This window comes from Chenopodium quinoa, unplaced genomic scaffold (genome assembly GCF_001683475.1).
Source record: "Chenopodium quinoa cultivar QQ74 unplaced genomic scaffold, ASM168347v1, whole genome shotgun sequence".
Lineage (NCBI taxonomy): Eukaryota > Viridiplantae > Streptophyta > Magnoliopsida > Caryophyllales > Amaranthaceae > Chenopodium > Chenopodium quinoa.
Window position 1 is genome coordinate 1 of NW_018744567.1, and position 11,711 is coordinate 11,711.

General features: G+C 33.6%; 3 long non-coding RNA genes across 3 annotated transcripts; 2 read left to right on the top strand and 1 right to left on the bottom strand.

Moving 5' to 3' along the window:
• Positions 1-2,176: 2,176 nt before the first annotated feature.
• LOC110699097 lies at positions 2,177-4,789 on the top strand. The gene is made up of 4 exons (XR_002506850.1): positions 2,177-2,388; positions 3,432-4,191; positions 4,373-4,613; positions 4,726-4,789. It is a non-coding gene; the product is annotated as an uncharacterized LOC110699097 (long non-coding RNA).
• Positions 4,790-4,797: 8 nt separating this feature from the next.
• Positions 4,798-5,653, top strand: LOC110699098. Its single transcript, XR_002506851.1, has 4 exons — positions 4,798-4,942; positions 5,037-5,128; positions 5,361-5,465; positions 5,609-5,653. It is a non-coding gene; the product is annotated as an uncharacterized LOC110699098 (long non-coding RNA).
• A 2,867-nt stretch (positions 5,654-8,520) lies between these two features.
• LOC110699099 lies at positions 8,521-9,550 on the bottom strand. The gene is made up of 3 exons (XR_002506852.1): positions 9,286-9,550; positions 9,005-9,148; positions 8,521-8,862 (listed from the first exon to the last, which is right to left on the bottom strand). It is a non-coding gene; the product is annotated as an uncharacterized LOC110699099 (long non-coding RNA).
• Between the last annotated feature and the right edge of the window lie 2,161 nt (positions 9,551-11,711).

Genomic DNA, 11,711 nt, shown 5'->3' on the forward strand with positions numbered 1-11,711 from the left:
TTGGCCTATATGGTTGTCTTTGAGATGGAAAGAGTAGGGCAGTGTGTCTTATAGAAACCAAATCTAGAGGAGTGAAATTATTGAAATATATTAAAGTGAGCTATGTTGTGACCAAGCTTTTGTGTTTGTTTTGTCTTGCAGAGATCAAACGGTTCACCTTTACGTGGAATTGAGGAGAAGTTTTCATACGTAGTATTGAGACGAGGAAAAGACCGCAGTGAGTATTTTATGCTCAAGCTTTACACTTGCAATTAAATTTAATTACGATATAGTGATATACTACTATAGTTATTTTTGCTCTACTCATTATAGATTTGTTTTTTAAGAAAACTTTGAAAAAGACGATTGGGTACAAGATAAAGTAGTCATTTTTATATGAAGCTTTGCTATTCTACGTTTTCCTATAACTTGCAAAGTGCATACCCAGTAACCATATCCATTTGAGGTGTCTGATATCTTGATCTGTGCCAAGACATCAGACACCTCAAATGGATATGGTTACTGGGTAACAATGGTCCTATATACCCTTGATCATATTGCCAAATTGTTGTTGTTTAGAAAATTTAGTTGCCTCTCGGTCAATCTTTTTGTCGATTGACTGATGTGTCTGTAAAGTTGACTCACCTTAAGGTTTAGTTCTCTTGAACGACAAGTCTTTTCTAATATAACTAGGCCCCTGTGACACTGCTATGTTTTTCATTACTATTTGTAGGCTTTTTGTGCAATCAAAATTGTTCAAATTGGGTTGGTTGTTGCTGTTAGTTACTACACACTTCGTGTCTGACCTGTAGCCATGAAGAGGTGCTATAATAGTGGAATGTATTGCAGACTGTTGTAAATCTTTTATTCACACAGTAAATGCATTAAAAATCAAGATAGGAAAAAGTCCAATCTGAGTTTTACATGTGGCTTTTAAATGGAGGATGTTATTTTGTTATGAAAATTTTAAACCCTAAACAAATGCTTTGATGCAGTTCCCTTATAATTACATCATAGCTTGCAATTCTTGGAAGCTTTCATTCCATTGGTCACATTAGTGGCCGATCTAGTAATGAAATTGAAATCTGTTGGGTAGGGTGACCATATTATTGACAACATAGTGAATTAGGAAACCTAATTTATATGTTCTATACTGAGGTCTTTTACTTGCATTGTCATCAACATTCCAGGATTTCTAAGGACTTTTTCCTTGTGAATTAGACTGATGATTCTCTTTTTTCGAATACTTTATGCTTCTGATCCTTAACTGTATTTTGACTAAATGAACTAATTTGATTTTTTGACCAAATGAACTAAAAATACAAGAGAAAAGTTGTTAAGTGTCACAAAATGAGAATAAAAGCTAAGGGGATGGCGTTGATATAGAACCTAATGCCTCGTCAATCACCCATGATTCGAGACACAAAGAGTTGGCCAGTTTCATATCGAGGGATAAGGCTCAAAGCTGTCAGTCCAATACCGGGAAAACCATATTGTTTTTAAACACATAATAATACTTAAAGTTGTATGGCAGCTAATTAATGATAATGTTCCTATCCTCCTCAATAAATAAATATAGTATAAAATCATATTGTTTTTAAACACATAATAATACTTATCCATAACGCCCAGCTTATTCTGTATTTCTGTTATTAAAAAGCCTTGAACGGCTGTAATGCGAAAGTGTAACCTCCTCTAGAAAAGAATTAGTAGCCTAGTAGGCATGGACTTACAATAGACCTCTCAGCAACCATATGATGTGGCAATCGCCTCAGTGCTCCATCAATATTGTTGCTTTCCTTGTATTGTTCCCGAATCTTTCTACAGCTTCCCTTTGTAAAATCTCAGTCAAGGAAGACTCAGGTTATTTACTATGTACTGTAAATGAAAGAAGTTCACAAGATAAGTCTAGTCAAATATAAAAAATTAATGCAAGGATATCTCCCTCCTTAGGATCAAGAATCATATTAATTGCAGCTCTTAGTCAAATATTTCATCTATTTTCTTTTCTAGATGGGTTAAAAGACATTAATAAGTGAAATTCAACCATGGACTCTTAGTTCTCCATCAGGATCCTTTCAACTAAAATGTGCTAACCAGTTGTGCAAACTATTTCTTTTCTGATAGAATTTTATGTATTAATTTTTGTGTGTGCTCAGTGTTCTAACTTATTCTTGTATTATCTGATATCAGAGAGATCTCCAAAACGAGAAGCAAAAAAGTGTATATGCTAGTTCTGTTAATGAGAAGTTGCTGTATGAATGTTCAATTCTCCAAAAACGGCTTGAAGAATCAAGTGTAAACTTCCTGGTTGAAGAGGAAGACAAATTAGTTCTGGATACTTCACCATCAGATGCTATCGATCTTCTTACCACGTCTGATAATCGAATTGATCTTCTTCTGGCTGAGGTACAATGCCTTTTCATGTTTACTTCATTTTCCGTATTATCTTAATTAAGGTGATCGTTAACACCACCTTCCCTAGGGAACCATTGCTAATCTGGAAAAAATCATAAGCATGCATGGATTTGTTTAGCTTAGAGCAGTAGGATAAATTGTTGCTTTAATCGCTATTGGAAGAACCTATGGTGGTTGTGATATAATTTAAAGTCCCAAAATGCGTGTGCTGAGTTTTTTCCAAGTGATGATTATAATTTATTAGTGGATTGGAAGCCCTAGCACTTCAGAACAGATGAAAATTTATACATATACCCGGGTGCAAGATGCACTAAGGTTTTTTTTTTTTTTTGCTAATTTGATGATTCAAACCATCCTTTAATATAATCATCAAGTTAAGCAAAAGATACCTTGGGTGCACCGTGCTTTGTAAACCCTGGTGTATATAAGAAACTTAACTAGTAAAATGAAAAGACCCTGTTCGCAAAAACAATCAAATTTTTCAGAAGTGGAATTTATTTCATGATTGTATAAACTAATGCAGTACGTGCTACTCCATATTTTGTATGGTTGTATATCCTCGTGTTATGTGCCAGTGAGCTAATATATGGATTCTCTACTATAAATCTGTAACCCTATACTTTTCCCTTTGCCTTCTATTGTCTCTACCTTCTAAGCCTTGCCTTCCCTGACTTTCGTGAGAAATAATGCAGAAGCACAGAAAAGCAGCAGAAATACCTGTAGACCAAAATAGTTGATGAATCCATGCTTTCCCAAGGCATCAGCAGATGCTTTGATAGTGTCTTCAAAATCAACTGCCATACATTATCATGATTTATGCCAGTTTCAAATGAGAATAAAAGCTAAGGATCAGAACTCTCAGAAGCGAGATTTATTAGTGGCTTGCTGAATGAGCTAGTCAAAGATTTATTTTGCCGTCCTTGTTTCTGTTATTGTTGGATATCATGTTATTCCAATTCTAATATGTTGCTATTTATTCATTGTTTTTATATCAATTTAGATATATTGATCTTTTTGCATAAATTATCTTGCAGTGTTATATATAGTACAAGATGACTTATCGAAGCAAGAGAACAAGGGAAATACTTGCTGCCACAGCTAAGTCACAAGATCCAAAATCATCACAGTCACCAAAGACAACTGCATCTAAGTTTCATGATCCACTATCATATGTAAGTGAATTTGCTTCCAAACCAACCAAAAAACAAGTTGTTCAGTCACCACTAGTTGAGGTTCTTAAGAATGATAAGTGGGGGCCATTTTTTCCACTTTATACAACTACAAAATGCACACAACCACACCTAGCAAACTAGGATCTATTTAGAAAAAACCTCCACCTATTGTACCACATTCAAATAAACTCAACTCCCTTAACAACCCTTTAGCTTCCTCTCCTACTTCTCACCCACCACTTCAGCATCCTCAACCTGGGAAGGGAGGTTCTTAGAACCTTGGTACTAGTGCTGTGAAAACTTTGGCATCAACTCCTATTTCTCACCAACCACTTCAGCATCCTCAACCTGGGAAGGGAGGTTCTCAGAACCTTGGTACTAGTGCTGTGAAAACTTCGGCAGCAACTCCTATTTCTCACCAACTACTTCAGCATCCTCAACCTGGGAAGGGAGGTTCTAAGAAAACTTCAGCAGCAACTCCACAGTTTAATCAAACACATCAAAAAAGTGATGAAACTTCCAATGATATCTCGAAAAAAAACTAAGTCTCTACAACCAAAGTCACTTGCCGATTGGCCTGTAGACATAGATTTTGATGATAAGGAGGAGGTTTTGACCATAGGTAATCTTTTTACCTTAATTATTTTTTTTTACTTTATCATTGAGATTCTGTGTGTGGTTACATAAAATAGATGAGTATTAGTTGCATGGTGTTAGTTAAAAGCAAAATTAGTTCTTCAAGAGCCCTAAATCATGTTTTTCAATTAGTAAACTAATGGTTTTTTATTTTATTGTTTTTGTAGACGCCAATGGTAATACTACATTGGTGAGTGGTATAATTCTGCCAATTGACGTTTGGAGCAATAGTGACCTCAAGTACTATGTTGAATTCAATGATCTATGCCAACCGATTAGGAAAGGTGGACATATATTGGTTAATTCATTGGTATGATTGCAAAGATGGAGACTCATTGTCCACTTGGAGAAAAAAATTGGCATGCAATCGACAACCATATAAAAGGAAGGATAGTTACGGATATGAGAGTAAGTACATTGAACACTAGCTTTGCATAAAATATTCTGATCAATTATTAGCTTTTTTCAAGTAAGACCAGTTACAAGTTACTTACAAATTTCATAATGTCTTAATAATTAGGACCACTTTGTGATTCCTAATGGTGTGGAATATGACAACCAAGCTCTCAAGCGTGCCAATAAATTTCTGAAGACAGTTCAGATTCTCTTTGAAAAAAGAGCATTACAAGCCATATGAGAAAACAGTGGAAGAGATGTGTAATCAGGAACCACCGCATGGAATAAGCAGGAACAATTGGGTAAAGTTGGTGAAGTACTGGGATTCAGAGAAAGCGAAAGTAAACAAAATATTCACTACCACTAATATATTAAGTTTTAATTAGTCTTGGTTCAATTATTTGACAAATACTAATTGGTTGAATATGAGTGCAGAATTTGTCTATAGCTGGAAAAAAGCACGAGCCTTCGTAAATCAGCTTCACAGATCTAGCTCTTATAGCTTTGCAAACCAACAAGCTGATTATGTATGGATTAGTTATATATGTGGCCTTTTATTTAACTTAAAAGAGTGTTAGTCTCAAAAAATATAAAATCAAATAAATAACAATATAGATTTGTAGCATAAATAAGCTAATAAAGTACATATAAATGAATATAATTCTTTCTCTTATTCATATACATTGTGTTATTTATGATGCATCTCATTGACATTGTCGATTTCTCTTACAATGCTCTTTTTGTCATTATTGTTAATAGGAAGATGAACATGGAGAAAAAATGAGCTTATTATCTCTTTGGATAAAAGCTCATACGGGTAAGGACGGAAGCTTTCTTCCCGACACCGTCACTGCATATTTTGTGGTATGATTCCTGACATAGTCACTGTAGAAATTATGAATTAATAAAGTTCAAGTCATTGCTCTTGTTGTTGGTTATGCTAGATGGTCTGCTAAATGTGTGGCTCTGTTTTTAATCCCCGTGTTCATTACTTAAACTTGGTACAGGATGATGTAAACGCTAAGGTTGAAGAGTTGAGGATGTTGTATCCTTTGAAGCAGAGCTAAAGACAAAACGAAAGACTGAGCCCAAATAATACACATATAAACATATAGTGTATTTTTAGAAAAATATAAACTTTTTTTATTTTAGTTAAAAATTTAATTATGAATATTTAAAAATCTGATTAAGATCTAAAAATCAAACTAAAAACCAAATCTAATAACATGCATTTGTTTATTTAAGCCCAAAAATAAAAGCCCAGCGTCACATACCTTTAGGCCTTTCATATATAAACTAAAAAAAAAACCTAACTCCTTTAGTTTCTCTCCCCGCACTTCCTGCCTCCCCAAGTCCCCAGCAAGTCCCCATCAGAAAAAACATTACATCTCCATCTCAATACCAACCCAACACCGCTCCACCGACATCCTCATCGTCACCACTAGCCAAGACGCTCAATCATTACACCTCGTCATCGTCTCTCTCTCCATTAGCATGCTTAAATAAGTTAAGAAATTGCTCTGTATCGAATAGCTGATAGGTTATTAATCTTCCAACGACTGCTTAAAAATGTGAAAAAAATGGAAAGCTAAAAGATAAGGTCGAACAAAGTAATTTACTTCTTAAAATGCTTGTTGGACAGTTTTCTGATATTGCCAGATCTTCTTAACAAGACATCTCAATTCCTGGGTATGGCAAACCAACAGGTACTATTATTTTGACAATAAAACTCATATTAGACTTATTATTTTAACAATGAACTGAGGTATTAGGTTTTTGAAGATCTCTCTTGATTAGTTTGAAAATAACACTCATATTAGACTTATTTCAAGGTCGTCTTTATAAGAAACTGGGTAGAAGGTTTCTAAGTCTAGTAAGTTTGTCACAAACATGGAAGTCTCCTATTAGATCTCCCTGCAGCCATTTGATTAGTCTTGAATATGGCGTATATGCCTCTAAGTGCCACAGTATGAGTATATATATATATATATATAGCTTTTCAGTTATCTCTAAGAGAATTTTGTCTGTTGAATTAGATCCCAAATTTGGGATGCAAAACAAAAATAATAGATCAATAGAATTTTGAATCTGTAGAGGAAGTGAAAGTCATACATACGATTGAAACCTAACTGTCAATTATACATGCAGTACTTTTTTTTTGGTAGCTTAGAGTCATAGACTGATTTAGTTGAACCAAGCTTAAATCTTCATCTTTATCCCCTGTTTGGTTCGCAGGATTAGCTAAATGATTCTCTCTCCGGTGATTTTCAATGGTCCTTCCTGTAAATTTTGTCGAGTGATTTAGCAGTGTTTTTTTTTTTTTTTTTTTTTTTTTTTTTTTTTGTGATTATTGATTTAGCATTTGAACTGACTTTCAGTATGTAATGTACTAATGTCGAAGGCTGCAGTCTATTTCACTGATCCTTTCGCATATTATTTACAGCAGCTGGGTTAATTTGAGTTATATATTGTTTCTAGGCTTTTAATGTGTTTTATTCCAACTGGGTTTTCGAAAAAGTTTAGTCATAATATCATTGATTTTTAGTCATAAAGTTTATAAAAAAGCTAAGTTTCATCAGTATGTTTTTTATTTTTTTTAAGGAAAAGTTCATCATCAGTATGTTTAATATTTATATATATGTACTAATTACTTTTTAATTTTATCTTGAAGGTTGAAAAAGATAATTTGATGAATACAGGAGAATAAATTAGGGCGGATATTTGAGCATAAAAAACTAGCGACTACCAAGATATCATCCATCATCATCATCATCGATTTATCAAGTGCAAACTAATTGGGGTTTAGTCTTTGTGTTATTATTATTATTATTATTATTATTATTATTATTATTATTATTATTATTATTATTATTATTATTATTATATTATTATTATTATTTTTAGTTGAGGCTAATTAAAGTTTTTGTTTTTGACGATTATGTACTGTTGCTGATGTTTTTTTTGTAATTATTTTGTTGGATAGTTTAATTAACTATGAACAAATTACAATGTTGACTAATCGCTAGCTAGCTAGCTTTATCTTTTAGTATATATATATTTATTATTATGTTTGAATTATATATATATATATATATATATATATATATATATATATATATATATATATGTCTTTTTTTGATAAATTTATTGTTGTGGTGTTTATTCGATTTACATGCATTGTAATTTTAATTTCGTAAAAAAAAAAATTACTATAAAAAATATTGTGGACGCTTTTATTACGTTAATGACATTTGATTTGCATTTTTTAAAAAAATTCCCGCCAAAGAAAAATTGGATGCTAAAAAGCGTCGCCCAAATCAAAATATATGGTTAGCAAAAGACGTCAAAAGGACATATGGACACCAAGAAGCGTCCACAATCCTATTTATAGTAGACACATAAAAGCGTCGCAAAATTGAAAGATAGCGTGAACCAACCCATTTTTGGACATTCCGTATAATAATTTGGACACCAAAAAGCGTCGTGGCTGTCGACGCTTTTATTCGTCCAAAAAAATTCTCGACTAACTTTTTTTCGACGCTTTTGAAAAGCGTCGAGAATAAAATTTTCGATGCTTTTATACGTCCAAAAAACAGCCTATAAAGCGTCGCAAAAACATGGAAATTGTAGTAGTGATTTACCACCCAAATTATTATAATAATTTATAACAAATCAAAATATTTCATGCCACAAACATATTATCAAACACAATATATACACCAAATCCAATTTTGTATGCTAATTATAAACTTACCTATTGAGAAGTCCAAAACGCTATTGATTTCAAAATTTAGTAAACAATGGAGCACAAACAGCAGCAATCAAGAGAAATAACAAACAGCAATCGATAAAGGTGTAGAATCACCCACAATGCAAAGAACAGCTTCCCAAACAACGGACCCATGACTGAAACCCGCTGTCAATTGCGTTTGAGATGCCTACAACTACTCCTACCAAGTTTATGATCAGAAGGGTTGTGGGTGGGATAAGCAGGGTTGTTTACTTAAACATGTATAGCTCTTATAATCACCGTCTTCATTTGAGGCCTTGGAGGTCACTGTGAAATTGGCGTCGATACCTGCTAGATAGCAGACCTTGACACACTGCAAAACAAAGGGGCAGAAACACCACCGATCACCCAGAATTGCTCGTTTCTCCACCATTCGTCTATGCCCACACCACTCCACCTCATCTCCAATATACCCGTTGAAAAGATGGATAAGAAGAGGGATATAAACCAGATAGTTGCCAGATTTGTGATCTGTCAACCAAAATCGACATTTTATATTCAGAATATCAGATCATAAGTTAAACTTTGTGTAGATGTTAGCATTATTAACAATATAAACTCGAGTCAATAGTTTGATCCCAAATGGGTATGGTATTGGTTTGACCAGTCCTACCTATGCTGCCTCTTCTTTAATCTTTACTGAGGTTGAAACAGCAGCAACAATATCTTATAAGAAATCCAATCTACCAATTTTTTCACCAAAATGTTATTGTGAGAAATAGCCATTGACTCAGTGAGATTAAATGCAGCCACCCAACTGCAAAGAGAAATAACAGGAAGGCAAAAGAGAATGCAAAGTAGTTAGGAAAACATGAAGTTGAGATTTCAAAGAGTTCAGAAGGGGAGGGGAGTTTAATGATAAAAAGGTTTCATTTCAGGACAACGTGATTGTACCAGTATAGCTTCCATCTCAGCACTTGATACTAGTGTTCGCTTGGGTTGGTCAGAAGCCTTCCCAGAGGCAGACAAGGAGGAGTTGCTGGAAGCTGACCTCAATAGGAATGCCTTCAAAGCATCATTTGTTGATGAGGAAGAGGATTTTGGCAAAGAGGAGAGGGGAAAAAAGGCAGATAAGATAAGTTAGGGGTTGAAAATTAACAGAGCAATAATTATCCAAAAGTTTAAAGTCAGCCAATAAGTTGAACATAAGTAGTCAAACCTTAAAATTTTCTAAACCATAAGACTATTGCTTAGCACATCCTTTCAAACAATATCAATAGGAACAAGGTAGCCGGACTTAGATTAGATTTTAGTACTAAAATTTAAGTATAAATAGAGGCTAGCAAGAAAGACAGCACTAATCGAAGAATCATTCTCAATATCATCACTGAGATAAATAACAGCAAAGTAAGAAACTTGTATTCAGAGAGTAAAGGCGGATATTATAGATCAAACATCAAAATAGGAGGTTAAGAGCTTAAGATAGAAACTGGATCACAAAACTAACTTCAAGGATAAACTATAGCTTATAGATTCCTTTAGACTTTGCAATGGCCTAGTGGTCAAGGCCTAAATGCTAGAGTCTGAACTGCCAAGTCCCAGGACAGTTTGTAGATATAAAATTTTTGTACTATGTAAACAAACTGACTAATGCAGCTTCCATCAAAGATTCAAAGTTACACTCTTCAAATTAACTTGAAAATGACTACTGTAGACACCCATTTGTGTCTAACCAAAACCAAACCCCGTGATGAATACCTTTCACGTCTAATCATAATCGAATGAAGTGAAAGTGTGGAAAGTTTAGTGTTGCGGTTAGTTTTTAATTTTCTTCTTTCTCTCTGTTTTCGAAAACCTATTTTATGAAAATAGCCAATCCAGTTTAGTTTGGTCCATGAAAAGGGTCCAATAGTAGTGTAGTTGGATTGGGCTCGAAAAGAGCTTTCCAATGATATATTATAAGCCCAATTCCGATGAATAATGAGGAAATTATGGCCAAATTACTAAAATGGGCCCGGTTGGTTCTTACATACGGCCCAATGATCTAGAGGAGGGCCTATTATTAATTATCATTCCTAAAGATATTAGGATTGATTATAGTTTTCTAGAATACTCTAGAAGGTTCTTTTGAAACCTAATAGAGTTAGGATTGATAATTATGTTTCAAAGAGTTTGTAATTGAATAAAACTACTCCTTTTGAGAATCCTTGTTTTGTACGAGATGGAATATGTTCAAATATTATTTTCGTGCCTCATAATATTTATCCAAATCTTATATGGTTGGATAGATTTTGAAATTATCTTTCCAATGATATATTATAATATTAAATCTAATCTATAACGAAAAAGATATGAATGGAATACGAAACTCTATCCAAAACTAACACCCTTCCACTATTTCAGCCATATCTTTTTATCTACAAAAGATATTAATCTGATTCCAATTGGTTTAGAAATTAAACTTCAAGAGATTTCCAATGAAATATTATATTCCTTATTTGGATTTGTGGATCAAAAGATATGATAAAAACAAAATCCACAAAAACTGTCTTGCAGCGCCAGATGACAAGCCTGTCGCGCGGCGACAGACTCTGTCACACGGCGACAAGCCCTGTCGCGCGACGACAAGTGCAGTTGTGGCGACAACGTTGTATTTTATTCCTCTTCAAACTCCGATTCTTTTTTATCAAATCCGAACTATTTTCATTATAATTAGCGTCATTAGAACTCCGTTTTTTAATCAACTCTCAACCAAAACTCTCTAATTCTCTTCTCTCTCTAAGCTAAACCTTATTCTCTCTCTCCCTCTTTCTAAGCCTAGCCTTTTACAAACACAATTCCTCATACATTAGCACTAGACACACCTAGCATAGTTCGAAGTTGTCTTCGCCCTAGACGTGAAAGGTTTGATATTTATGAGGGTTTGGTCCCAAATCTAGTCTAAACTTTCTTAATTCTTTCTTTCAATTATTTAATTTAATTGTTTGATTTTATATTTTCCTTGAAGTTACTAACGTGTGTATTTAGTTATTAGAAAGAGGTACGAGGTATCCAGTTAAGTACTTTAATTGTTTAATTGATATTATGATATAGAAATCATGTTTAGGTTGTTATTTTGATTCCTAGTATCATGTTAGGATGCTTTTCTTAGTATGATGTTTAGGGTGACAACAATAAGTTCCTTATATCAATTATGATTTCTATAATGCTTCCTATTTTCTTTCCTAATAGCATGTTAGTATCATGTTAGGGCTAAAGCTTTGATCTTTTATTGTTTAGTAACATGCTAGGGTTTGTTATTAATCTTGTTAGTATCATGCCTAGGATCTTGCTATTATTATGCTTTAACATGATTATTTTAATTATTATGATTGTTATAA